The following is an 11,496-nucleotide window of genomic DNA, read 5'->3' as shown; positions in this document are numbered from 1 at the left end:
GGCCCGGGAGTGAGCCCAAGATGGATTATTCTAGAAAATTCCATCAGCTTGATTAAGGGGATGACAAAGCTTATGGGGACCCCCGGGGTTTCTGCTCACTCCTTCTGTCCCTGATGAGCACACAGCCCTAAAATCACCCGCACCCCCAGCCCCTGCCCGCCCTTGCACCATCAGCTGTGGAACTGGTCCCAAACCCATATGCCCACTAATCCCTGGCGTTGATGACTCATTGGATGGATTGAACAGGCTCTGGGCCCTTCATATGGGGAGAGAGGGGGTGTATGAATTTTCTGGTGCAGCTGTAACAAATGACCACAAACTGGGGGGCTGTAAACCACAAACATTCATCCTCACCTAGTCCTGGAGACCAGACGTCTGAGGTCAAGGTGTCCCAGGGCCGCACTCCCTCCAGAGGCTCCAGGGGAGGGTCCTTCCCGCCTCTTCCAGCTTCTGGGGGCTCCAGGCGTCCCTGGGCTTGTGGCCTCCTCCCTCCCGTCTCTGCCTCTGTCTTCCCGGGGCTTCTCCTCTGTGTCTGTGTCTCTCCTCTTCTGTCTCTTAGAAAGACCCTGTCATTGGATGTAGGGCCACCCTCATCCAGATGACCTCATCTCAGACCCTTCACTTCATCATATCTGCAAACACCCCTTTTCCAAATAAGGTCCCGTTCCTGGGTTCTGGGGATTAGGACAAGGACATAAGTTTTGGGGGGGCCATCATTTAATCCGCTACACCAGGGTGATCAGTTATTGCCACTGGAGGCGTTTCAATCACCAATGAACCATGGTGAGCCATGCTAATCCCAGAGGAAGCCCAGAACCCGCCCTGAACCGGGTCCTGCCACGGCCCAGCCCCGCTGGGGAGCTGCTCCCCAACTTTTCCAGCCATTTCTGACGCTCAGGTTTAAACCCTCAGAGCCCAGATGGGGGCTGCAGCTTCCCCCCACACCTGCCCCTGCCGTGGTGGCCCTCCTGCCTTTTTCCACCCTGGACCCCGGCAAGCAGGACCTCAGTGCCAGCTGACCATGCCACGGTGGACACAGACTGAAGACGAGAGCAATGGGGGACCCCTGGGAGGGACCCACAGGAGGGCAGAGGGACTGGCCATCGAGACCATTTGCTTGATTAAAACGCAAGCAGCCCTTTCTCAGCCAAATCCCCCTTGGCTGCAGGATCAATCCGGGATCTTCACTTAAGGTGATTAGTTTAGTAATGAGATTGAGCGATGAGAAGAACCAGGACACACGCAGAGACTGAACCTATGAAATTCAAGGTCGGGGCTTGGATTTACTCTTCCAGGGGCAGAAAGTGTTACCGACCAGGGGAGGCCAAAGGGTCTTGGCCTCCTTAAGCAATAGAAATTGATCAGAGGCCAGACAAATCCAGGCAAAGCTTTACTGGGGTCCCTGCTGCAGCAGCGGGGGAGAGAACAGGTAACAGGTGCGCTGGCCCCGCTCCCCAAGGAGGGGGGAGCTGGTTCCTTATACGGGGTGAGGGTAGGGGTGGGTCCAGGGGTCGGGCTGGAGGGGAGGCGGCTTAGGTGGGCTGCCCACCCCTTAGGTGGTGTCGTGTGCAGGGGGCATGCGCAGTGCCCTGCTTTTGCTGCGGGCTCTTCAGAGGTCACAGTTGGGTTTTTGGTCTTTGTATCTTTTGTCCAGATTGGCCTCAACTGCGCATGCGTGCAGTTATTTTTAGTCCCTTATAGTTTCTTTGTATTTTGCTGCTCCAGGAGAGGTGTGTCCAGGGGCAAGCCCTGCAGCAAAGGGTCCCGGGTCCCGGCCCGTCTCAGAAGGACTTGGAGGCCACGAGAGCCCCAAGGGGCCTGGCCGTGCCGAGCTGCCCATCGGAGCAGCATCTGTGCCGCGCAGCCGGGCCCTGAACGGCCCCCGTTTCTACCAGAAAAAGGAAGACGGCATCCTGACAGAAGGCTACTCTCATCGGCCAGAAAGGAAGTTATGTTGACGAGTGCTCTTTAAAAATGAGCCCAGGGGCTTCCCTGGCAGTGCAGTGGTTAAGAAGACTCCGCCCTCCACGGCAGGGGGCGTGGGTTCGATCCCTGGTTGGGGAACTAAGATGCCACGTGCCGCGCAGCGAGGCCAAAGAAAATAAAAGCAAAAAGCACACAGATATGCGCTGGAGAGATTGCGGGTTTGGTTCCAGGCCACCCCAGTAAAACAAATATTTTAAGTCATAGTAATAACATCAAAAACCATAGACACCGTAACAAATAATTTAAAGGTTTGAAATGCTGTGAGAACGACCAAAATGTGACACAGAGACACAAAGTGAGCAAATGATGTTGGAAAAATGGCGCTGATAGACTTGCTCGACGCAGGGGGGCCCCAAACCTTCCATTTCTAAAAAGTCCACCATCTGTAAAGTGCAGTAAAGCAAAGCATGACGAAACAAGGTCTGCCCATCCGTGGAAACTTAGGAAGAACCAGAGCACGAAAGTAGCCTCAGGTGATCGCACACACAGGCTGCAGGAAAATGCACGGCCTGCTCTGGGCCGCGTGGCCTCCCTGCCTCTGTCTCCGGGGGTCCCTGCACGTCAGTGTTGAGGACACACACGAGCAGGGCAGAGGCGGATATGCCCACCGCTCCTCTGCTTCCAGCACGGGAGCTTGCAAACAGTCTCTTCTGCTTTCACTGCAAACAACCATACACGTTTTAAGAACATCTCTAAATCATACGATCCAGTAAAACACTGACTGGTCAAGATCCATGCGCCCCTATGTTCACAGCAGCACTATTCACAGTAGCCAAGACACGGAAGCCACCTAAGTGTCCATCGGCAGAGGAATGGATAAAGAAGACGTGGCACAGATACACAATGGAATACGACTCAGCTATAAAAAAGAATGAAATCATGCTATTTGCAGCAACGTGGTGGACCTAGAGATGATCATACTAAGTGAAGCAAGCCAGCCAGAGAAAGAGAAATGTCATATGATATCACTTATACGTGGAATCTAAAATATGACACAAACACCTACGAAACAGAAACAAACTCACAGACGTAGAGAACAGACTTGTGGTTGCCAAGGGGGAGGGGGTGGGGGAGGGATGGATCGGGAGTTTGGGGTTAGTAGATGCAAACTAGTATATATAGGATGGATAGACAACAAGGTCCTGCTGTAGAGCACAGGGAACTATATTCAATATCCCGGGATAAACCATCATGGAAAAGAGTATGAAAAAGAATACATATATACGTAAAACTGAAACACTTCGCTGTGCAGCAGAAATTAACACATTGTAAATCAACTCTACCTCCATAAAATAAATGTTTTTTTTAAATCTCTAACTTAAACGTAAGCACAAATGTATAATGTCTCTGAAGGATGCTTTTGCGCCTGCCCAGAGAACATCACAGGGAGTTTAATTGATGGAGAGAAATCCCCTTTCCTGGAGAGAAAAATCTATACTGTGATTCCCAACACGGCTGCTGCGGTAGGAACGTGGGAGCTCCCCAAAGTTAACCCGTGAATCGCGGGCACTTTTGTAAAAAGGTCTAAGGAAGCTTAGGGGGTGGATCCACGGACTTGGAGCCTCTGATGATTTCAGCATCGAGACACCTCGTTCTCGAGACGGTTACCCTCACATCTGGCCACAGGCTCTGACCTCAGGAACCATAGTAGGATTTAAGGAAACAGAGAAGGAGCAGGACCCTTTACCTGCCCAAATCCTCCACCTTGATTGCATGTGGGAGCCGCCTGGGGGAGGGGCCGTTCCTGGGCTGGCTTGGACCCCCGAATCAGGAAATCGGGCTTTCGGCTTTTTAAACACTCCCAGGGCTGACGTGCAAGGAAGATGGAAAATCAGAGATTCAACATGATCTAGTCATTAGGTGAGAAATGGTTGAATCAATTCCAAAATGTACATTCAAAAAACCCAAACACTTAACATCTCTGAAATTGGGATGTTGCACTGGGTTGAAGACTGTCCCCCTAAAATTCCTGGAACCTCAGAAAAGACCTTATTTGGAAAAGCAGTCTTTGCGTGTGTGATGCAGTGAAGGGTCTGAGATGTGGTCCTCCTGGAGGAGGGTGGCCCTACATCCAATGACAGGGTCCTTCTAAGAGACAGAAGAGGAGAGACACAGACACAGAGGAGAAGCCCCGGGAAGACAGAGGCAGAGACGGGAGCGAAGCGGCCACGAGCCCAGGGACGCCTGGAGCCCCCAGAAGCTGGAAGAGGCGGGAAGGACCCTCCCCTGGAGCCTCTGGAGGGACCTCGGCCCTGGGACACCTTGACCCTCACATGCCATCTGTCACAGACGCCCCAGGAAACCCATACAGATTTCTCACCAGTAGCGGCGAGTCACGGCTCAGGGGCGGACGGCAGGGTTCCTGTTTCAGAGGTGCACCCCTAACTCTGCGCCTTGCGGCGGGTGGGGTCCAAGGCTGAGGAGATACCGAGCTGGTGTAAGGACGATGCACGAGCAGGAGAGACGCCCCGGGCTGTGAGCCGCGTGGGCCTCAGCCTGGAGAGGCGGAAGCATGGCGGGTGGGCGGGGCCTCACCATCCTCTGCTCCGCCCCGCGGCCCAGGAGGGCGGGGCTGGCCGACGTCTGGGGAGCTGTACACCCTCCAGCCCCGGAACCAAACCAGCCTTCTAAACCTTTTCAAAGATCGAGGCGCCCAGGGACTTGTAGCCGAGTAGGACCCTCTGGGGCCTTCCCGGGACAGACCCCTCCCCCATGCCCTCTGCCGTAGCTCCTCCCTAAAGTACTTAGATAACAGTATCTGAGGCAGGTTCCCGGAGTTGTTTTGCAGATGCTAAAACCACCACCAGGTGGAAGAAATGAACTACCTGAAGATCATGAGCACGCAGCCCCCAGACCTACTGGCACCTAAGGACTGATGACGTTAACCCCTGTGACCCCGTCCTGGTACCTCACCGTCAGTCAATCAGAGAATCGTGCAGGAGCTGATCACACATCCTGGGACACGCCTACCGCACTTTGCCTTTAAAAATGCTTTGTCGAAACCCTTCGGGGAGTTTGGGTTTTTTGAGCACCAGCCCTGTTCTCCTTGCTGGGCCCTGCAATAAAGCTGCACTTTCCTTCGCCACAGGGGTGAAGGAGATTGGCTTTACTGCACACAGGTGAGCGGACCCGAGTTTGGTTCCGTTACAGAGTTAGACCAAGAACCCGGGAAAAGAGAAATCAAAGAAAAGGCCAAAACACCGTATTCTTAGGTTTTTATTCGTGTAAAGTGCACATAACATAAAACTGACCATTTTAACCACTTAAAGTAAACAGCTCAGAAGCATTTAGGACTTTCACAGTGTTGTGCAAACATCACCTCTGTCAAACATTCCCATCCCTCCAAGGAGACCCCGTCCCCATGAAAAGTCACTCCCCCTCCCCCTCCCCCAGCCCCTGACAACCATGAATCTCCTTTCTTGTCTCTATGGATTGGCCTGTTCTGGACGTTTCCTATCAACGGAATCACACACTGTGTCCTTCTGGGTCTGCTTCTCTCACTGAGCATCCTGTGTTCAAGGTCCATCCACGTGGTAGCCTGTGTCAGGGCTTCACTCCTTTTCACGGCTGAGTCATATTACACCCCATTCTGCGTATCCATCCATCCATCCATCCATGGACACTTGGGTTGTTCCCACATTTATCGCCGTTGTAAATACTGCTGTTATGAATATCCCTGTACAAGCTTTTCTTAGATGACTGTTTTCAGTTCCTCTGGGTGTACACTTAGCAGTGGGATGGCGGGGTACCACGGAACGTCTCTGTTTAAGTTTTTAGGAAACTGCTAAACTGCTTCCCACAGCAGCTGCCCTATTTACATTCCCACCAACAGTGCAAACGGACCCAATTTCTCCACATCCTCGTCAGTGTTTATTTCCCTTTTATTATTACTATCAGTGATGATGATTAGTAGAGTAGTAGTATTGCGTTCTAGTGGGTTTTGGTTTTTTTAATTGAGCAATTTGTTTTCTTTTTAGTTTGGAGCCTGGGGCCACAGGACGATTTAACTTGCTGCCCTGAAGCAAGAGGGAACGTGATTGGAGAAGGGTGAGTTCAGACGTACTTGGAGACCACCTGGTATTCGTTACTTGCAGCTCCCGTAATACCTCAGACTGGGGGCTTATAAACAACACACATTTATTCCTCACGGTCCCGGAGGCTGGACGTCCGAGATCCCAGTGAGGGCAGATTTAGCATCTGGTGAGGACCCTCCTCCTGGTTCCTGATGGACGTCTTCTCGCTGTGTCCTCACGCGGAGGAAGGGGCCAGGGAGCTCTCTGGGGTCTCTTTTCTAAGGACACTAATTCCATCCACGGGGGCTCCACCCTCATGACCTCGTCACCTCCCAGAGGCCCCACCTCCTGACACCATCGCCTTGGGGGTAAGGGCCCCCCCAACACGTCTGAATGTGGGGGGACGCAAACGTTCCGTCTACAGCGCCTGGGTGCGAGCGTTCTGACGGGCCGGTGAGGGTGGTGGGAGTGTGAGGGCAGTGCCTGAGTTGCAGGGCAGGAGAGAAGACCCTCCTGCAGGGGTTTTACGGACGAGAGCAGAGATGGGGGCACTCAGGCTGAAGCGGGTGTGGGGAGACACGTACACAGCTTGGGGGTGGAGACGTCAGCCTGTCCGCGGGCTGACTGGAGGGGCCTGACGTGAGAGGGGGGTGCGCACGGCACCCGGGAAGGCCTGCCCGGAGGAGGGGGCTGGGCCTCAGGCACGCCGTGTGCGCGTGGGCAGCGGGGCAGCTGGGAGGGGCGGGAAGGGACGCTCCGCGGAGTGCACGCCCTCCTCCGACACTGCATCAGCATCACCTGGAAAACACCTGTTGCAGGTGCTCCATCCGCCCCCCCCCCCCACACCTGCCGGGTGGAATCCTGCCTTTTCCTCTCACCCCGAGGTGAGTCCAGAACACCTGCAAGTCTGAAACCAGACCGCCATCCTGGGGCAGGGGTCTTTCAGGGACCCCCTACGCTTTTTTTTTTTTTAAATATCATCTAAATGCAAATGCAAATGGTGCAATGTTTGGCATATATTAGACATTTTTCAAATTTGCTGCATTCTTTAGAGTGTGTCTGATAGAATCTAAACACCCTAGCGATTTAATAACTATATCCAGACACTTAAAACCCCACAAAATAACAGTGTGTTTAAAATAATAATGTTATATGGTTTCCTTTTCTAGTTCTATCCACGTTCTCAACTCACTTTTCTCCCCGCCAGGATTCTGGGCTCTATTTTTTGTGCTTAGAAATGTACCTGGTCATCCCATCATACTTGTGAAGTAAGATGTCTATACACGAGGTGACGGAGGTTAACTTAGCTTTTTGTGGTGATCGTTTTGCAGTATACACAAATATCCAACCAATATGTCAATTATATCTCAATAAAACTAGAAAAAATAAAACATAAATTGAAATTGTATGAGAATTTACGTTTTGTGTGTTTTTTACTGTTAACAGAAGGTTTTATGTGTTTTATGTGCTCTGATTCTTCACGAGCAGGTGTATAAATGAGAACTTTGCAAATGTTAAGTATTAACTGACGTTCGATCGGAAATGCGTCCTCTAAACGAGGGGGACAGGGCTTCCTCTCATGACGGCTCAGAACGAACTTTTTCCCGGTTCTCCTTTTGTCTGGGGGAACCTGGTTCATGCACTCGATGGGAGCAGAAACATGGACAGAAGGGTGTCATTTCCTTTTTAACAATCTCCCAGCAGACACCTCCGGGAGGCCCTTCTTCCGTTCCGCTGTCCCCGTGTCACTCCCAGACCCACCTCTCCAGGTGACACTGGGACCCTAGAAGCCGTGCCGTCTTGGGGCGCAGAGCCCAAGTACGAGGAAGGAGGAGGCACGGCGCCTCCATGGGGGCCGGGAGAGGGGGGAGAAACGGGACGCTGGGGCCACTCCCCCAGGACGATCAGTCACAAGAACAAGTTTAGAGCGAAGCCGAGGACTCAGAAATGGACCCGAACCCCTTCAAACGGTGTGTGCGTCAAGGACCCCGTGAGCTGGCATGAAACCCCAGGTGGGAGATTACAGGGCAAAGACAGGAATTGGGGAATCGAGCAAGACGGCAGCCTAGGTGACTCGGGGGTGTCGGAGGGGCTTCCGCCGTGCGTGCTGAGCAGGGATATGCCTGGAGGGCAAGGAATGGTTACGGTGATGACAACCTCCTCTATGGCAGTACTTTAAAAATCCAGGTAAATAAGCAACCATAAAACGAACGCAGGTCAAAAATCCCTTTGTATCGATAGTTGCCTGTTAGATTCAGGGTTTGCAGGAGTGAAGATGGCAGTGAAAGGGGTGAATCAACTGCCCGACACCACGTTAATCTCGTTCTTCCCTGGAGCCCTCTCTGAGAGCTCTGTGCCTTTTGTCATTTCCCAATCTCTCCTCAAATGCAGGTTGCTAGGTTCCAGAGGACACAAGAGCCACAGTCAAGTCCCAAATCCCGGACCACCTGGTGACCCCCAGGCCCTTAGGTCTGGAGAACATCTCCACCGGGTGAAACTGTGACAAATTGGGGGTGGTTTTTATTTACCCACAATGAGATAATGATCCCACTCGGCTAGAAAGAGGCTCAGGACAAAATGCTATGAGACAGACAGACAGAAAAGGAGGAGCAAACCTCCCATTCATTCACCCCAGAAGTTGGCAGGACAACGCTTCTAGGGTGGAAACCTTCTGTTTCCTCAATAAACGTGTTCCTTAGTCACAGCGCCCTTGGTTACAATCTAGTCACCTTAGAACTAAGAAAAATCCTGGCTTGTGAAGATAAAATCTAATCAGTTAACAGACGTGTTTCAATTAATCTCTATTTTTTATCGCTAACAACTCCTACAGAAAACAAGAGAACTTTTAGAAAATAAATGAAAGCACAATTGTCCCTCGGTATCTACGGGGATTGGTTCCAGGACCCACTGCCGGTACCAAAATTCGCCGATGCTGAAGTCCCAGAGTCCACCTCCTGTATCCATGGTTCTGCACACACGGATTCAACCAACCGCGGATGGTAAACATAGTATTCAACCTCTGGTTCACTGAATCCGTGGATGTGGAACCCGTGGATAAGGGTTGGTTGCACTGGTAACCTGGGAAATCCCACCCTAAGTCATAAGGATGACAAGTGTCTTAAAGCCAAGATGAGTCCAAACGACCAGTATCCCACACGGGCAGTAGGGGTGCTCTTCACCTGGTTCCCCACGCAAATCACTGCCGTCGGCCTCACAGAAGAGGGGCTGTTGGGTGAAACGGTTCTAAGCCAAGCTCCCGAATCCTCATTCTTAGTCACGCTGCCTCTAAAAGTATCTGCTGTGTCACAACAAAAGACTACTGTCCTCTCCTCTGCAGAGCTTGGCTTGAAAAGAGAGAACAATCATGGCTTATGCCAAAACCTTCTTTTTCCCTGACACCCTTGGATGCTGTGTGTGTGTCTAGGAGACACATACACGTAACGGACACCTCTTTCCATCAAATTCCTTTCCTCCCCATTTACCACCAAACAGACTTCAGGACAAGAAAAATTATCAAGGTACAGAAGGGCACTGCAAACGACCAAGGAGCCAGTTCTCCAAGGAGACGTGACAATCCTTAACTTGTACGCAACTAACAACACAGCGTCAAACACAAAAGGCAGAAACGGATAGGCCTTTGAGGAGAAAAAGATGCATCTGCTGCTACGGTTGGAGATGTCAATGCCACCCCTCTCTCAGGAACTGACAGATCCAACAGGCGGAGGACCGGTCAGTAAGGGACGATTGGCCTGGGCATTTATCACGCCTCCGCCTTCTGCTGCGTAGCTCAGTGGTGTTGGAGGTGGAAGATGCATGATCAGTGCAACAGGTTTAGAATTCAGATGCCTGACTCTCGTCCACAGCGATACCTCCCCTACCTCAGAGATGCCCCCTGATCTGACTCTCCCTCACTTCAGAGAAACCTCCTCTGACCTCACGGAGATCTCCCTTGACTTCAGAGACCTCCCCTACATACACACGCAACGCCACGTGGCCTGCTCCTCATTCCTGTACTTGCTCCTTCAAGATCCCCATGTTTCAGGGGGCCTGTCTCACCCAGCAACATATCCTGGGCACCCAGAGTGACACCCAGTCCCCCGACCTTCTCAGAGCTGCTGATGGGGCAAAAAACAGTCCATGCCAGGCTGCAGGAATCCTGACACAGCTGCCCGTGTGCATCTCCGAGAGGCATCTCCAATCACTGGGCATCTGAGCACGTCCTGCACCCACACCTCGGCTGGTGACAGACCAGACCAATGCCAGCGCAGAGAAGGAAAGTGGAAGTCTGTTGTGCTGACCTGAGATTTTGACGATGATGTGACTAGGGTGGAAAAGGCATATAACTGCCCTCCACGTGCTGATAAGATCTGGGTTTGACTTAAACACAGACAGACGGAGGGATCACTTGCAGCTCGGGGTCCCAACAGGGGCACTGACACCTACCTGCTACATCAACTCAAGGTGAGAAGAGAACCACTTTCTTTAAATCTTTTTTTTTTTTTAATGGCACTGTAGCTTTAAAGACTGCTTCTGTGAACTTGCTAAACTTTTATGTTCCTGGTACACAAATCAGATGAGTCCCAGGACGCGTGTTCTCCTCCAGGGGGTTATTTTACAATAGTCACAGCATGTGAAATGAATCTTTAGAAATCGGCGATTTCAAATATGCCAAATTACGCTCAGGTCAGTGAAGTAACCCAAAGAACTTAAGAAAGAAAACACATAAATATGGGAAACATTAGTTCATTGGAAAAGGATTTTATTTCACCATAAAAATGCAAACTGGAATAAACACCATCTCTCCTAAGGCGGACGATACAGCTATTTTTAAGTATTTCTGAGCTTCACTCAGAGAAGCCAACGATTATAAAATTTAACATGTTTGCAGCATTAAATCTGAAACGTTCCAAGTAAAAATAATTTAGCAAAACGGTTTCTTAAAAAAAACCACACAGGCTAACCTTGACTAGGAACCAAAACTAACTTTCATCAACCTTTTTTTTTTTTACGCTCAATTACTTGAATTTGTAAAAAAGTGAGTGTCTGGGACCCTCCGCACCACGTCCGCACCTGCCCACACCTAGAAAGAGGGCACATGAGTTTCCGTGCTGCAGAACGTACAGCTTCCCCGCCGATGACTTATATGCACCAGAGCCATGTTTCCTTTGGCATCCCACCCAAACTCTGTTCCCAATCCGTTGAACTTACAAATGAGGGAAAAAACCAAAAAACAAAAAAACACCCGCAGGGCGAGACTTCCTCGTTTCCACGCCCCGTGGGGCTGCGGCCGCCACACTGGACAGTCCGTCCCCGAGACGCGACAGGCGGCTCCCGTGAAGTGAGTACGAGAGGCGTCTCCGAGCAGGTGCAGGGATTCGGCGCTGCCAGCCTGTGTGCCCGGGGCGGGCGGGGCGGGGTGGTCTGCAATTCTCACGGCGGGCGGCCTACGTGCTCCTCCTGATTCAGAGAGAGCTGCTGACGTTAAAGCTATTGGATC

The sequence above is a fragment of the Balaenoptera acutorostrata genome, chromosome X, assembly GCF_949987535.1.
Source record: "Balaenoptera acutorostrata chromosome X, mBalAcu1.1, whole genome shotgun sequence".
Lineage (NCBI taxonomy): Eukaryota > Metazoa > Chordata > Mammalia > Artiodactyla > Balaenopteridae > Balaenoptera > Balaenoptera acutorostrata.
This window is presented reverse-complemented; position numbering follows the sequence as displayed.